The following is a 14607-nucleotide window of genomic DNA, read 5'->3' as shown; positions in this document are numbered from 1 at the left end:
ACTTTTGTGACAAAGTTTACAGCCAATAAATGACTTCTCATTTGTTGTCTGTAATTCCTTGTCTGTGGAGGAGGCTGTCATTGCAGTACCTTTTCTATGTCTATGACGGCTGTCAAATAGTCCTACTTTTATGTTCTGGGTTGTTGCAAACTGTAGTCCTACTTCTATGTCTATGACCTGTCCCGGTTATTCGTTTTGAGAATCTGGTCACCCTACCTTTCGGGATTTGTCGTGGTATGTCAACGGCCTGTTGGACTGGGTGAAGCAAGCAGATTTTTTAACCTTTGCTCAGCGACATCGTCCTGAGGTTCTGTTGCTTCAAGAGACCCATCTCCTTTGGGAGCACTGTCCTTTCCTAGCACTTAACCCCTTCGATGCTCATGACGAGCTCAGCTCGTCATGAGGCACGGTTGAGCTGTGCTGATGACGAGCTGAGCTCGTCATGAACAATGGGAATAGAGATCAGGTAGCACAGGAGGGGAATTGCTGCAGCAGCGATGGTGTTAAAAGTTATGATACAATCTTCCACGCTGGGTACTCTCAAGGGGCTAGGGGAGTCACTATCCTCCTGCGGAGCTCTTTTCCCCTGGTAGTTATGTGGGTGACATGCGACCTGCTGGATGTTTCATTGCCCTTGAGGGTACACTGGAGGGGCGGGCGGTCTCACTGGTATGTGTTTATGTACCCTCCTGCCTCTTTGCCCTCTGGGACCTCTTACGCCTTCTTTCGGGCCTTCCACAGACGCTCACAATAATAGGGGGCGATATCAACGTGTTGCCAAACCCTGACTTGGATAGCACCCGAACCCTCTTGGCGTCCACATGGACTAGTTCCAGTCGTATCACTGACTGGACCAAGGCCCTGGATCTCTGCGACACATGGAAATCCTGGCACCCCCAGCAGCAGCAATTCACACACACAACAACGGCTCACCACCCCCACTCCTGTATAGATCTCGTCTTGCTATCTGCCCTTGATTGTCGGTTACTGACCCAGATCCAGATTTTGCCCTGCAGAATCTCAGACCATTCCCCTTCGCTTCTTCATCTTGGGGACCCACCTCCGGGACAGAACCCCATGTGGTATTTCAATGCCTGGTTCCGCCAGGACAGGAAATGTGTCCACTTCCTTGGGTCTGAACTTAGGGATTATTTCTGCACAAATGAGGGCTCAGTTACACATACTTGCACCCTATGGGCCGAAAGTAAGACAACCCTACGAGGCGCCTCCAGGAGCTATTTCAAAGCCCAGGAACGCAACCGTTCCACTCTTATCACTCCATTGGAGGACCAGGCACTTTGTCTGGAGTGACAGTTGGAATCTGCTCCTCAGGCATATGTCACTCCACAATTTCCAGGAAATTCAGCTCGAGACAGTCAAGCACCTTTGGCAGGCCACGATGACCCAGATTTACGGCTGGGGGGGCAAAAACGGGAAATTGCTCTACTGGTTGGTCTCCCGGCAACAGGATTGCCACGAGGTCTTGAATCCATCCCTAGCAGACCCTCATTGAGCTAGCCCAAGCTTTCGCCCACTATTATCACACATAGTATGCTCGACCAGCGGACAGGAAGACAACTTTGCCTAGATTGTTCTTGACTCGGTCTCCCATCCCAGGCTGCCAACATCAGACATTCGTCTGCTAGACGAACCCCTTGTGGTGGAGGAAATTGGAGAGGCATTGTCTGGTATGACGCTGGGTAAAACCCCAGGTCCGGATAGCTTTCCCATGGAATATTTAACTGTGTCCCGGGAGACCCTCATCCTTTACCTTCTGTCGTTGTACAAGGAGGTTTGCCACACCAGGTTTTTCCCGTTGGAGCTGGCTTCATCCGCCACAGTAGTAATACCCAAGTCGCAACCTCAATCCACGTCCTGCGCAGCCTATAGGCTGATATCGCTCCTTAACTGCGAGGTTAAAATATTCACCTCCATATTAGCCGACAGGATCAAACGCGTCCTACATGAGTTGGTAAAACGAGACCAATGCTACTTTATGCCATCCCGAAGCACGAGACACTATCTGTTGACTCCACGTGGCCCTGGCCCACCGTCATCAGCTGCCATCAGATCTAGCCCTGCTTCTTGTCGAAGTAGCCTCGCTCAGCGGCTTCTATTCCTGGGATCTTATTGGTATCACACGACTTGGAGATGTATGGTCGGGGACGCACATGCACCCCTCCTAAGACTATCAACAGAACTACAACCTTATACATAGCCAATTTACAAATATCTTCAACTCAGACACGCTCTCCAAGCGCACTCCCTGCCCACCAATACGCTCTCAGATTTCAGTCCTTCAGAAGAAAAACTACTCCTGGGCAGCCTAGGCTGCGGAGGAATATCCCAGATATACCGCACACTTGTTATCAATTCCCCTGAGTCACTTGACCACCTCAGAACCCGTTGGGAGAGCTTGGTGGGACCTGTGGAGGACGAAGACTGGCAAGACGCCCTGATGGTCTCCATGAACTTACCATTTTGAAAAAAGGGGGGCCCCTACGAAACAACAATGAATCTTGCTAGCTGTAGGGCACAGTATCAGTTGGGGTAAACAACAAGCTAACCACAATATAAATATTACTTTTACAATGGAATAAGTAAGGCCTTGATCTTATGTAAAAACAGTGCACATTAGATTTATTTTCTAATGAGATTACTCAAACACTTATTCTTTTGATATGAAATTATATATCTTCATTCAATTGTATATATTTTATAATTTCATCACATATATCAAATATATATTTCTTTTTTATGTATTTTATGATAATTCTTTTCGTACATAAATATCAAGACACAGATTGTTTTTCACTTACACATACAAACCAATATTATACAGAATTATTTTTCCATTAAAAACCTAAAGGAGGGGTTATTAACCAGGACAAAGGCTGGCGGTCGATGAAAAAAAGAAACACGGGCGCGTTTCGGCGTTAAAGCCTTAGTCAGGTGAACCTGCTTCAACTTTCTCTATTGCTCGTTCTGAACCTCAATTTCGATGGATAAGGCAAAGATATATAAAGAACTTCTCTGTAGTGCAGGATAAACCAACACAATTGTGGTATCTGGTTATATTTAGTGTAGTTTTGCTGAGGCAGTGATGTAGTTCTATTTATTTCACGAGTATATAGTAACTTCTTCTACAATTTGATGGTCCCTTCATTTGGGGTGATTAAGTCAAAAGACATTAAATGCGATGTAGAAATAGGCGTCCTGCGGCAAAAGAGTGGCACAGGATAGAGATTCAAATATGTGGCTTATCCTGCACTACAGAGAAGTTCTTTATATATCTTGGCCTTATCCATCGAAATTGATGCTTTACGTGATTGAGGGACGGTGAGAATCTCTTCTTACGTTCAGCAAGTCTCAGATTGCGTCTTCCTGCATTAAGGCTACCATTGTACCATGGTTTAGTCTTTGTTGAACAATCCTTTTAACTGTAGAGGGGCGCAATTGAATCTATGATGTTCCTCATGGTATGGTTGTAATTATCTTTGAGCTCATGGACATCCGATATTTCAACCGGATGAGGCAATATATTGTTGCTGATGACTGTCAGGACATTCAGGTTTATATTTCTTGAGCTCCTTTTCCAGTGTTTAGGTTTCTTTGGTTAAGCCTTATTAGTTATTGCCAGTTCTGTGATGAAGAAGGTAAGGTAGTGGTGGTCTGTCCAATCACAGGGGACTATAGATTTCAGTAGAATTGAATTGGCCTTAGCTACGAATAGATCTAAGCTCACACCTTTGTTGTGTGTAGGACTGTCACAAATGTGGATCAGGTTGAGGTCATCTATGAAGGTTTTAAGGCTGTTTACTACAGAGTCATTCCAATGGAGTTTGAAATCTCCAAGGAAGATCAGGGTGCACTGCAGTCCAGCGTTGGATGAAATTTCGATAATAGAATGAGAGGTTAGCTCCTGGTGTGTGATAGATCGTGTGCATTTTGCATAGTGGTCTGTTGTTACTTGTAATGTCAATGCGTAGGTATTTGCATGAGGGAAGAGCAACTTTTTGGGACTGTTTCATTGAAAGATTGTCACAGTGAATGCAGGAGATACCTCACCTTGTACTGTAGGTTGTATTTAATTCTAGGATGTCATGACTGGAGGAACTAGTAGGTCAATGAAAGGAGCGAAGGAATCATTTAGCCATGTTTCAGTAAGAATTATGAGGTTGAGTTTCTGTGTAAGGATGAGGTGAGCGATGTCCACTACGATCTTTACTTCTGATCTACAATTGAGTAACATACATTTCAGATGAGATGTAGTGTCTGCTTAGGTAGTCTGTGTGGTGGAAATTCACATATGGTTGGAGTTATATACTGCTCTGGAATTGTTCTCTTAGTGGGTTCAAAGGAATTGTTTGGATTTGTTCCGGAATGTCTGTATAGTCAGAAGATGAGTTATTGGCGAGGAGGAGGAGAGCATGGATATCTCTGTCAAACAGTGGATCTTTGAACCTAATGGGTCTAGTGGGGTTTTTGGGATTTGAAGTAGTTTTCCAACGCAGGAGAGGAGTAGGGATTGTGTAGAGCATGTTAATAGGGGTGTGTGTAGGCAAATTAGTGTAGACGTTAGTAGATTAGGCATGGTTCTGACTATTCTTCCCAGGTGTCCTGTTGGGCCAACTTTTATTTGAGAGCTCTAAGTTGATGTTAATTAGGAATTGGAGGTCATCCTTAAGTTGTTGTAGGTCCTGTGTGATCTTGTCAAGTCTGGATTCAAGTAATGTGTGAGAAAGGGATGTTGTGGTTTGTATCAGGGGTCCAGGAGGAGGGTTGTCCAGGGCTGAGGTGTTGGGATACCGCTGGTTATGGAGAACGAGCACAGAGATAGATAGATTGGAGATAGGGTAGGGCTTGATGGGGGAAGGAGGAGAGGTTGAAGGCAGTCTGCATAAGGGAGATAGTTGCATCTGCTCTGTAAATGGGAGCAGGAGCTACAGAAAGACTTAGGCCATGAGGGATTTCCCTGGATGTGGTGATCGAAAGAAATGAGTACAGGGCTTTCATCCAATGCCCTCATCTATTTGTGTAGAGGATAAGATCGCTTATAGAGGGGTCAGGGTTTAGAGTTTCTTCGTGCACTTAAAGGAGTTTGTGTTTTAAGCATGTGGATGCGTTTTTTGATAGATTGGGAGGCTATATGATTTTAAAGGAATTGTGGATAGTCAATTGAAATTTATGCGAGTATGTCAGGTCATCAAATAGAGTAAAGTCTCTGATAAAATTACCATGCAACTATGATGGGAAAAATCAAATACGCATCGATTAAAATTGCCTTGTAACTGAGAAAGGAGCGACCAAGAATGAGATAATAGTTTGACCAGCTGTGAATCATTCATGATGCAGACATTTGTCCTATGCACGTTGAGTTGTGGATAGTGATGAGGTTCTGAAGGGGTCGGTGTGGAAGGAGAGAGGAGTATGCTGCTCAAAGTAATGAAAACATTTATGATAGGGGTGAAAGCAAGAGAGGTCCTGAAAAGTGCTGTATTAATGGAGCTAAACTAACTGATATAAAATAATGGCTAGTATAAAATAATGGCTAGTATTGGTAAAGGTAGAGAAGAGAAGAGAGCAGTTGAAAAACGTAGCAAGGCGGAGGAAGCTTTCAACACTTTAGCTCCTTCAAAAATATACAAATGTAATAGGAAGACCCCTTCGGCTCCATGGTTCACCGAAAATCTTAGACTCCAGCGACAATACTGTCGCAATATGGAACGACACTGGCGTAAAAATTACAACTCAGCAGACAAAATCATCTATAAAGCTGCACTTCTTGGTTATAAGCAGAGCATAGTACGCGAGAAAAACATCTACTACACCACCCAAATCGATCAAGCTTCTTGCAGCATGAAGAAACTGTTTGAAGTTGTCAACCACCTTTCCGAACCGTCTAATCCCCCAACTGAAACATCTCAAAATTTCTGCAATGCACTGGCCGACTTTTTTTCTGAAAAGGTCACATCCATATTTAAGGATTTTAATTTAAAGACCAAAACTTCCCAGATACATGAGTCCCCGACAGCTTTTACTGAATTTACCAGGACGAATCCACACGACATTTCTAAACTAATTCAGTCAATTAAATCTGGATCCCCTCTTGATCCTTGCCATCCATCCATACTCATCAACATTCCGGACATTGTTTCCTTACCGCTGACAGATATTTGTAACAGCATGTTTTCCACAGGTTCCTACCCTACCATCTGGAAAAACACCATTATCAGGCCGCTTCTTAAGAAACCCTCCCTGGACCCTTTAATACCTTCCAGTTATCGTCCTATTGCCTCCCTGCCGTTTCCAGCCAAGATCTTTGAATCGGTCATGAACAAACAACTTTCTGACTATATTCAAACTAATGATCTGCTGGACGAAACTCAGTTTGGTTTCCGTCAAGGTCACGGAACTGAGACTGCCCTAATTAAGGCGGCAGATGAAATCAGGGCTACAATGGACAAGGGTGGTCAGGCTGTCCTGATTTTGTTGGACCTGTCGGCGGCTTTCGACACGGTCGATCATGTAACTTTGATCGGCCGTGTCGAGGCCATTGGTGTTAAACATAGAGCCAGGGACCTTATTACATCCTTCCTAACCGACCGCAGACAAGCAGTTAAGCTGGGCACTTTCACCTCACCCACTTTCAGCCTTCCCTGTGGAGTCCCTCAAGGTTCCTCGCTAAGTCCGACCCTCTTCAATATCTATGTTTCGGACTTAGCGAGGGTAATAAAAGAGTATAACATCAATCTGACAACGTACGCTGACGACACCCAGTTGGTGTTATCCATACATAAGGACGGACCCACTGTGGCAGCAAACTTCAAGAATGGTATGAGGGCTATTAGCAGTTGGATGGCCTCCAACTGCTTAAAACTCAATTCGTCCAAGACGGAAGTTATGCTTTTTGGAAAGATTCAACCTTTGTGGTCCTCATGGTGGCCTGAGGAATTGGGAACTCCACCACAACCTGTTAGCAAAGTCAGAAATCTGGGAGTGATATTTGACAACAAGCTCCTCTTTCATCACCACGCGAATGCGGTAGTCTCATCTTCCTTTAACATCTTAAGGAAACTAAAGAAAATACTACCGTATCTTCCCATAGCCACGGGAAAAACACTAATATCCACACTGGTGTTTTCGCGCATTGACTATTGCAACGCACTCCTCCTCAATGCCCAAAAAAAGGTTATCTCTAAACTGCAATTAATACAAAATGCCTCTGCCAGAGTTCTTCTGGGGATTCCCAAATATAGCTCGGTTTCCAGTCATCTAGACCAACTGCACTGGCTTCCAGTTAGAAGCCGTACGAAGTTTAAGACTCTCTGTATTGTCTATAAGGCAACAAAAGACATAGGACCTAAATTCTTGAGAAGTTCCTTTAAACCTTTGGCAACCCCTAGAACGTTGCGCTCTAACACAGCTCACATGCTTCAAACTCCTAGAACAAGGACAGTTAACTGGGGAGATAGGTGTTTCACCATAGCAGCAGCTAAACTGTGGAACTCCCTTCCCCTCAACATAAAGACCAGTCCATCTTTAATAGTTTTTAGAAAGCAGCTAAAGACTTGGCTGTTTTCCTATCAACACGATACATAAATCCTTTACTATTGTCCCTTCGATTCATCACTGGTTTATTTTAGACTTAGCCTCAGCGCCGAGACACCTACGGGTAATTTGTAGCGCTTTAAAAATGGCAAAAAATAAATAAATAAATAAATTATTGATACTAAAAATTGAATGACTCATTGAACAAAGAGTCTAATTTTAAAGTCTTTGACTTCTTATGGTTGCCTACTTGGCATTGGGACTTTATTACTAAAATGGGACTTCGGGACAACAGTCCTATTACAATTCCACTTGCAAAAGGGGCCACAGTCCAGTGTTATAATCAATGGGTCATTGGAATGTCCGCCATCTTGGGTGAAGGACCAATGCCTGAAAGAGGCAATTGTGTGCACCCTAAGTGCAGCACATACCTGTCTGTTGGTGGAAGGACATTTGTTGCTCTTGACTGGATTGTGTCTGAGGGAGAGGTAGCCTTGGCTCCTCAAGTTTGCCACCTTCAAAAGCAGAACCAAGCAGCTGGAGTGTGATGTTCACCCATCGATTTTGCAGCCCATGTCCACCGTGATTTTCTCCATCAGCTCATCAACATGTTGCACAAACAGGAGTTCCTCATCAAATGGGAGGTTGAGAAGCGGCTGTTGGACCTCTGGCTTGAACCTGAGATGCAGAGCCAGGTAAGGCATCTGAAGAGGATGTTGCTGTTAACCTCCCAGGGGGCTGTGTTCGTCCGTGGCGCCCATTGCACAACAAACACCATCTCCTCCCCCTCTTCCTAAACTCCTCATGGAGATGTTTGATCAGATCATGCAATTTCTCCCACTGAGACCTGGAGAGGAGCAATATGAAGTTGGCAATACTAAGCACAAGTGAGGAATTCCCCCTGTGGCCACACTTTTGCCCAGTGTGTGAAGCATCTTGCTTTCGTGTACAAGCAGAGGGGCATCACTTGTGGCCTGAGCAGAGACTGCTTTGGGGGTGGGGTGGACGACTAGGGAGAGGGGGTTGGGGGTGACATGGCCTATGATATAGACAGGGTCGCTGGGGAGGGTTTACACTTTTTCTCCATCCTGGGTGCCTTGATGGGCTCCTTGAATGTCTATGGGGCAGATTTAAGCATGCACTAGAGAATAGGCAGGAACTGCAATATCCGCTCTGATTTTGAGAGTGTTTCAAAAAGGAAGTCCTCTTCCTCGTGACGGATGTGCATGTCCACTTGTGAAAGGCAGCTGCCCGCTGGATGACCTTATCGTACCTATTGGTGCCATCAGTCGGAGGGAGATGCCCTGATGGAATAGTGGTCAAGTATGGGTACCCCAGAGGAGCGACAATAGTCTTCTCAATTAGATCTTGGCATAAAAGAAGAGTAATAGGTGTTGGCGGGGCCAAAATGACTTCCTGGTTAGAGCAAGAGCGTGTGGACCCCTCAGATGACTCTGGCGCAGAAACTGGGGGTGACATGTATAAGCACAGCAATGGTTGTGGTTGGGGGGTGGATGAGATGAAGGAGGCAATAGAAGAGGTGGAGTACTAATTCCCTTGTATTTAAGTCTTTTGACAATTCGATCCAAGGGGTTCTGATGCAGGTTTCTCCTCAAAGCCAAGCCTTCTTCATCAAGGCAGAGACCCTAAGGGCTTTGGAGCAGGTGGTTTGGCCAAGATCTTCCCTGTTAGGGGATGGATAAAGAGATGCTTCTGCCATGCATCAAGCGCCTATTGGAGTCTTTGCAGGATGTGCTGCTTCAAATCTTCTGAGTCAGTCGTCGATGATACTCTCTGCATCAACGCTGGCTTTGAAGTCACCGGGGACCAGGAGATGCCTTTGGCTTTGTGTGATATTGAGGCTTGTCAGTGGCTCTGGGCCAGGTAGAGCTAGGCAGTTTGGAGAGGCTAACTCCTATGGCAGATTTTTCCTTGTTCTAAGTCCTTCACTTACTGTCAACGGGAGACCAAAGTTGGCAAATCTCCTGGAGGTGCTAGTTTGTTGTGCGCTGCACTATACACCTGACTCGCTTGGAAGCAGTGTTCTGTCCCTGCATAAGGCCTCTTGTGAAGCTTGCAATGGGTGTCAGTTCCGACAGTACTTACGACCTTGGGTGCTGTCTTCAGTCGAGGGCCGCATGCCCAGGAGGTCGGCAGAACCTTAACTTCTTCTTCCTGTGGGTCAGAGGAGTTCGAGCAAAAGGCCTATAGGCTAGGTGGGGCCTGATGCAGTGAAATGCCATTAGGTTGGGTGGCATCTTACCTCCTCAGTGCCAAAGAAGCCTGGCTCACTGAAGATGTTGGGGGTATAACCATTAAAATTCTGGTGCATCTTGCCATGAGTGCAATACCTCTGCCTTCAGCATCATGCGTTTTTCTTTGAGTGGAAGGCGAGGCAAGCTTTGCATTAGGTGTCATAGTGGCCAGAGGACAAGCAGAGTAATAGTTCTACTACAGGTACACCAGGGGCAGTACTAGATGGGCGTCTGTTCAATTACTCTTGAACCCACCAGGGCACAAGGCTATGGAAGGGTATGGGGGTCCAAACATTATGGGACTTGGTCGCTGGGCATCAATCTCTAGATGGCGTTTACAAAAGAATACGGTTGACATACAGATTCTTCCGGTGGTTTTTTCTGATAATATGCTGCAATAAGTGGAAATAGTGGAAATAAAAATAAATCTCAAAAAAACAATTGCACCTATTTCTTTAATAAAATACTGAATCCCATAGCATCAGAATGTCACTTTGTCCTCTTCTTACTTAGACTTAAGATTACAGAATTCACTTTTGGGTTGTATGAAAGCATAAGACAAAAATCCAGATGTCTTCTGTGTCTTAAAAAATGTTTCTATACTGCACAACTACTGCTGTGTGAACCTACTGAGAGTTTAAATGCACTTGAAGTTATTCACTCCCTCAAAATATGGATTCAATTTAATTTCCCCACAAACAAAATCTTGTAATTTTCTAAACAAATTGACAACTTTTCTCCAAATAGCAGCTTTTCCATTTGGGCAATTAGAGTAGTTAACAGTCTTAAAATATGGTGCATCAAACCCCATTTTTTAAACCAACAATGAAAAGCAGAGAAGAGGCAAGCAGACCTTTGTAGAACACTACTGTGTAGTAGTGAAGAACACCATAAAAGAAGAGCTTAACTCCAGCGAAGTTCAGGTAGGCTTTATTTATGCACCTCAGCCACCTTCAACTGCCAAGGGAACCCCCCTCAACATTCTAACAACACATTTCATTACATCAGTGTGGATTCCACTAGTTACCACTATATATTGTGAATAAGCAAGATGCCACACTGCTCCATACTGTGCAACACGACCATAACTATAATATTTACACAACATCCTAACATACCGAGGGAGAAAATATTGCTAATAAGCCTATTACCATCTCCAGCATGCATAAATATAAATACTCTAAATATAGAATGTATGAGTATATAAATATGTAATTAAGTGTTAAAGAACATGTGATAATGCCACAAACTGTTAGCGTCCTACAAAATCCTTTAAATGAAAGGGTTTCTTCTTAACCGATGACAGCTCCTCCTGACAGGTATAAAACAAGAAGAATAAACTTTATCCTTTGCATGCTCCGTATCAACATACTCCACCACACATTTATGACATAGAATCACAACTATGTTTATATTTCAAATTCTTCAGTCTTGTGTTGTAACAGCATTGTTGAAAAGTTTAAACACTCTCAAATCCTTTGTAAATTTACACCAATGAGTACAACAGAGGGTGCTTTAATTCCCACCCATTCTCCCACCTTAGCTGCTACATGTCTCACATGTTTCCCCTTGTCATAATCTATTTTTCTTCTCCATTGCAAATCTCTATCTCTACTAACCAGGGACATTGCTTTCACACCCTTTAGTCCACGTCACCCAGCCAAGCAAACTTTAGTTAAAGGCATTCACCCTCCCATCAACTCAAAAGGAGTTTTCCCTGTTGGAGAAAGGGGGTGCCATGTGATATCTTGTAATTCTTTGAGACAGTTCAGTTTTCCAAACTAAACCATTAGCTCTTGCTAACTGAATGCCTTCCTTTAAAGACGTATTTACTCTCTCCATTGCCCCATTGGTTTGGGGATGACAAAGTCATTTTTTATGAACAAGCCCACATTCACTTATATATTCTTCCATTTCCTTGGAACAGACCTGTATCCCATTGTCAATAAGCAGGTACCTTGGATAACTTTTTCTTTTAAAAATATTCTCAGGAAATTGAATTACTGCCACAGAGGAGGTGTCCCACACCAGACATCTCAATCCACCTTTAATATAAATCCATTCGAACCTAGACCTAAATAAGGAGTAGCATGTTCACCCTTCACCCTTCACAAAAGATCTATTAAAACTTCTTCCCAAGGATATTAAGGATATTTCAGACAAGCCATAGGTATAATTTCAACTTTCAAACCTTTGTCACTTGCAACACATTTAGTAACACTGTCTTATCATACATTCAACATCATGATCTTGTGCAGGACACCAAAAATCTCTACGTAAAGTTCCTCTCATTTTAACAATGCTTAAGTGTCCTTCATGAGCCAATTCTAAAAGCTTAGCACGAATACCTTGTGATTTACCCTACTTCTTTAGACTTGTCAGCTGAGAATAAACGAATAACATCTTTCAAAACAACATCCTTTCCTATTTCTTGTATCCACATTCCAGCGAAGTTCAGGTAGATTTTATTCATTCACCTCAGCCACTTCAACTGTCAAGGTATTCCCCCCAACCTTCCAACACCACATTCCGTTACATCAGTGTGCATTCCACTGGTTACATCTATGTACTGGGAATGAGCAGGATGCCACAACTAAATTTACTACTACAATAACAACTACTGCTGATGATGGTACTATTGTACTATTTACAAAGCATGCTATAACCAATGAGGTACCTAGGCATTCATAGTCTTAAACTACTAGATCAGGCAAAGGGTATTGAACCAAGAAGTCCATTCTACTGAAATCAGAATAGTAATAGCATTAGCGAATCTGGTGCAAAGAACAAGAGACTCCTGTTTATTGCAGGTTTATATACATTAACTACGGCCGATGACAACAATAGCCACGTACAAAACAGCACGGGGAACCACTTGGAATGGGAATAGGAGGTTGAAGAAAGGAAGGCAATATTAATCACAGTAGAACAGCCATTCAACCAAAAGTTATCTTGGTAGGTCAGTTATACTACATCTTATAACTGGCACAACATTAGAGCAAAACTTAAACTAAGTGGTCTCTTGTAAGAAATGTGGCTATTAGTTGAGAGGGGTAAAAAAGGGGGTGGTGATGGACCGAGCATATGAAACAATCAAACACTCACACCCAGTCTACAGATCTGGGTTTAATCCATCACCGTTCTTTAGCCCACTCTGCCACCCCAGTTCAGACATGGCCATATGCAAATCAGTCTGACCCTGTGCCTCGTGGGAACAGTCCAGCCCGAACTGCCAAGCCATGCCTTCTCTGGACCGGAAACAAGCTTCCGAGGACCGGTTTCTGGCATTTCAGCCGTCTTTAGCCCGGCTTGCTTGAATCCACTGGCAAAGTGAGCAAAGGACTCATGTCTGAGCATACCCTGCCAACTTATGGCTAACAAAGCGGTACAAAGGGGGTGGTGATGGACGGAGCATATGAACAAATCAAACACTCACACCCAGTCAACAGATCTGGGTTTAATCCATCACCGTTCTTTAGCCCACTCTGCCACCCCAGTTCAGACATGGCCATATGCAAATCAGTCTGACCCTGTGCCTCATGGGAACAGTCCAGCCGAACTGCCAAGCCATGCCTGCTCTGGACCAGAAACAAGCTTCAGAGGACGGGTTTCTGGCATTTCAGCCGTCTTCAGCCCGGCTTGCTTGAACCCAGTGGCAAAGTGAGCAAGGGACTCACGTCTGAGCATACCCTGCCAACTTATGGGGAACAAAGCGGTACAAAAGGGGGTGGTGATGGATGGAGTATATGAACCAATCAAACCCTCACACCCAGTCAACAGATCTGGGTTTAATCCATCACCGTTCTTTAGCCCACTCTGCCACCCCAGTTCAGACATGGCCATATGCAAATCAGTCTGACCCTGTGCCTCATGGGAACAGTCCAGACCAAACTGAAAAGCCATGTCTTCCCTGGACCAGAATCAGGGTCAAGCACAAGGAGAGAACATGGCCTAGGCATGCCTTCACAATCCGGAATGAAGAAAATGAGAGCGATGCTGAAGCAAACAAATGGAAACCTGTGGGTGGACTGTAACCCCCAGTGTGTAAACAACATGTCTCAAAGAGACTGTGCATGCACTGTCTAGCTGAGACCTAAAAACTACTGTTAGACCCAGTGAAACTTTTACTTGGAGCCCAAAATGAATTTGAATGTAAAATTACCAATTAGAGGATTTGGAAAAACACCCAGCTATCCAACTGACTCAACATGAGGCGTATAGATATGAAATACAACAGCAACTAAAACTGTAAGGCAGTGCATTTGTGGGTCCATCAGAACATTTATGGCAATAACGTTTCAAATTCTGGAACATACAACTGAAGAAAAAGAAAATAAAAATCTTTAAATTCAAATTCCTCCTTTCATTATAATACATGTGGAAAGATTGACTGTATGTGATACTTACGGAGAGGTGTAGGGATAGGGTTAGAAGTGGGTGAGGGCTGAGTGCATCTGGATTACTGGTAAACTAAGAGGTTGATCCATTATCCATTTTATGATAAAATATGCATGTTGCCATAAAACCTCTAAGGGTCTCTTTAGGAGGTTCTCATATTCTCCACCACCCAGAGTTACCGATAGAGGGGGCGAAGGTAACACTAGGGGTGAAGTCTCCTTAGAAATAAGCAATTACAAAGGAAATAAGTAGTTCTGGTCCAGTATTTCACTAGGAACTGCCATCTGGTTTTGGCAGGTGGAATCCCAGCGTGCAACACCACAGGTCTGTAGTGTCACGGGGGATCTTGGAATAGAGATTTCACTGGTAAATCCTGTAACAGGCCAAATCAGAATTACCAGAG

At 44.0% G+C, this 14607-nt stretch overlaps 1 protein-coding gene across 2 annotated transcripts in view; it reads right to left on the bottom strand.

Moving 5' to 3' along the window:
• GNPAT (glyceronephosphate O-acyltransferase) overlaps positions 1 to 14607 on the bottom strand; it is a 920813-nt gene that overhangs the window by 57143 nt on the left and 849063 nt on the right. The gene's annotated exons all lie outside the window — the stretch shown is intronic.

The sequence above is a fragment of the Lissotriton vulgaris genome, chromosome 6 (assembly GCF_964263255.1).
Source record: "Lissotriton vulgaris chromosome 6, aLisVul1.2, whole genome shotgun sequence".
Lineage (NCBI taxonomy): Eukaryota > Metazoa > Chordata > Amphibia > Caudata > Salamandridae > Lissotriton > Lissotriton vulgaris.
The sequence above is the reverse complement of the archived record's forward strand: the minus strand, read 5'-3'. Positions and strand labels throughout refer to the sequence as shown.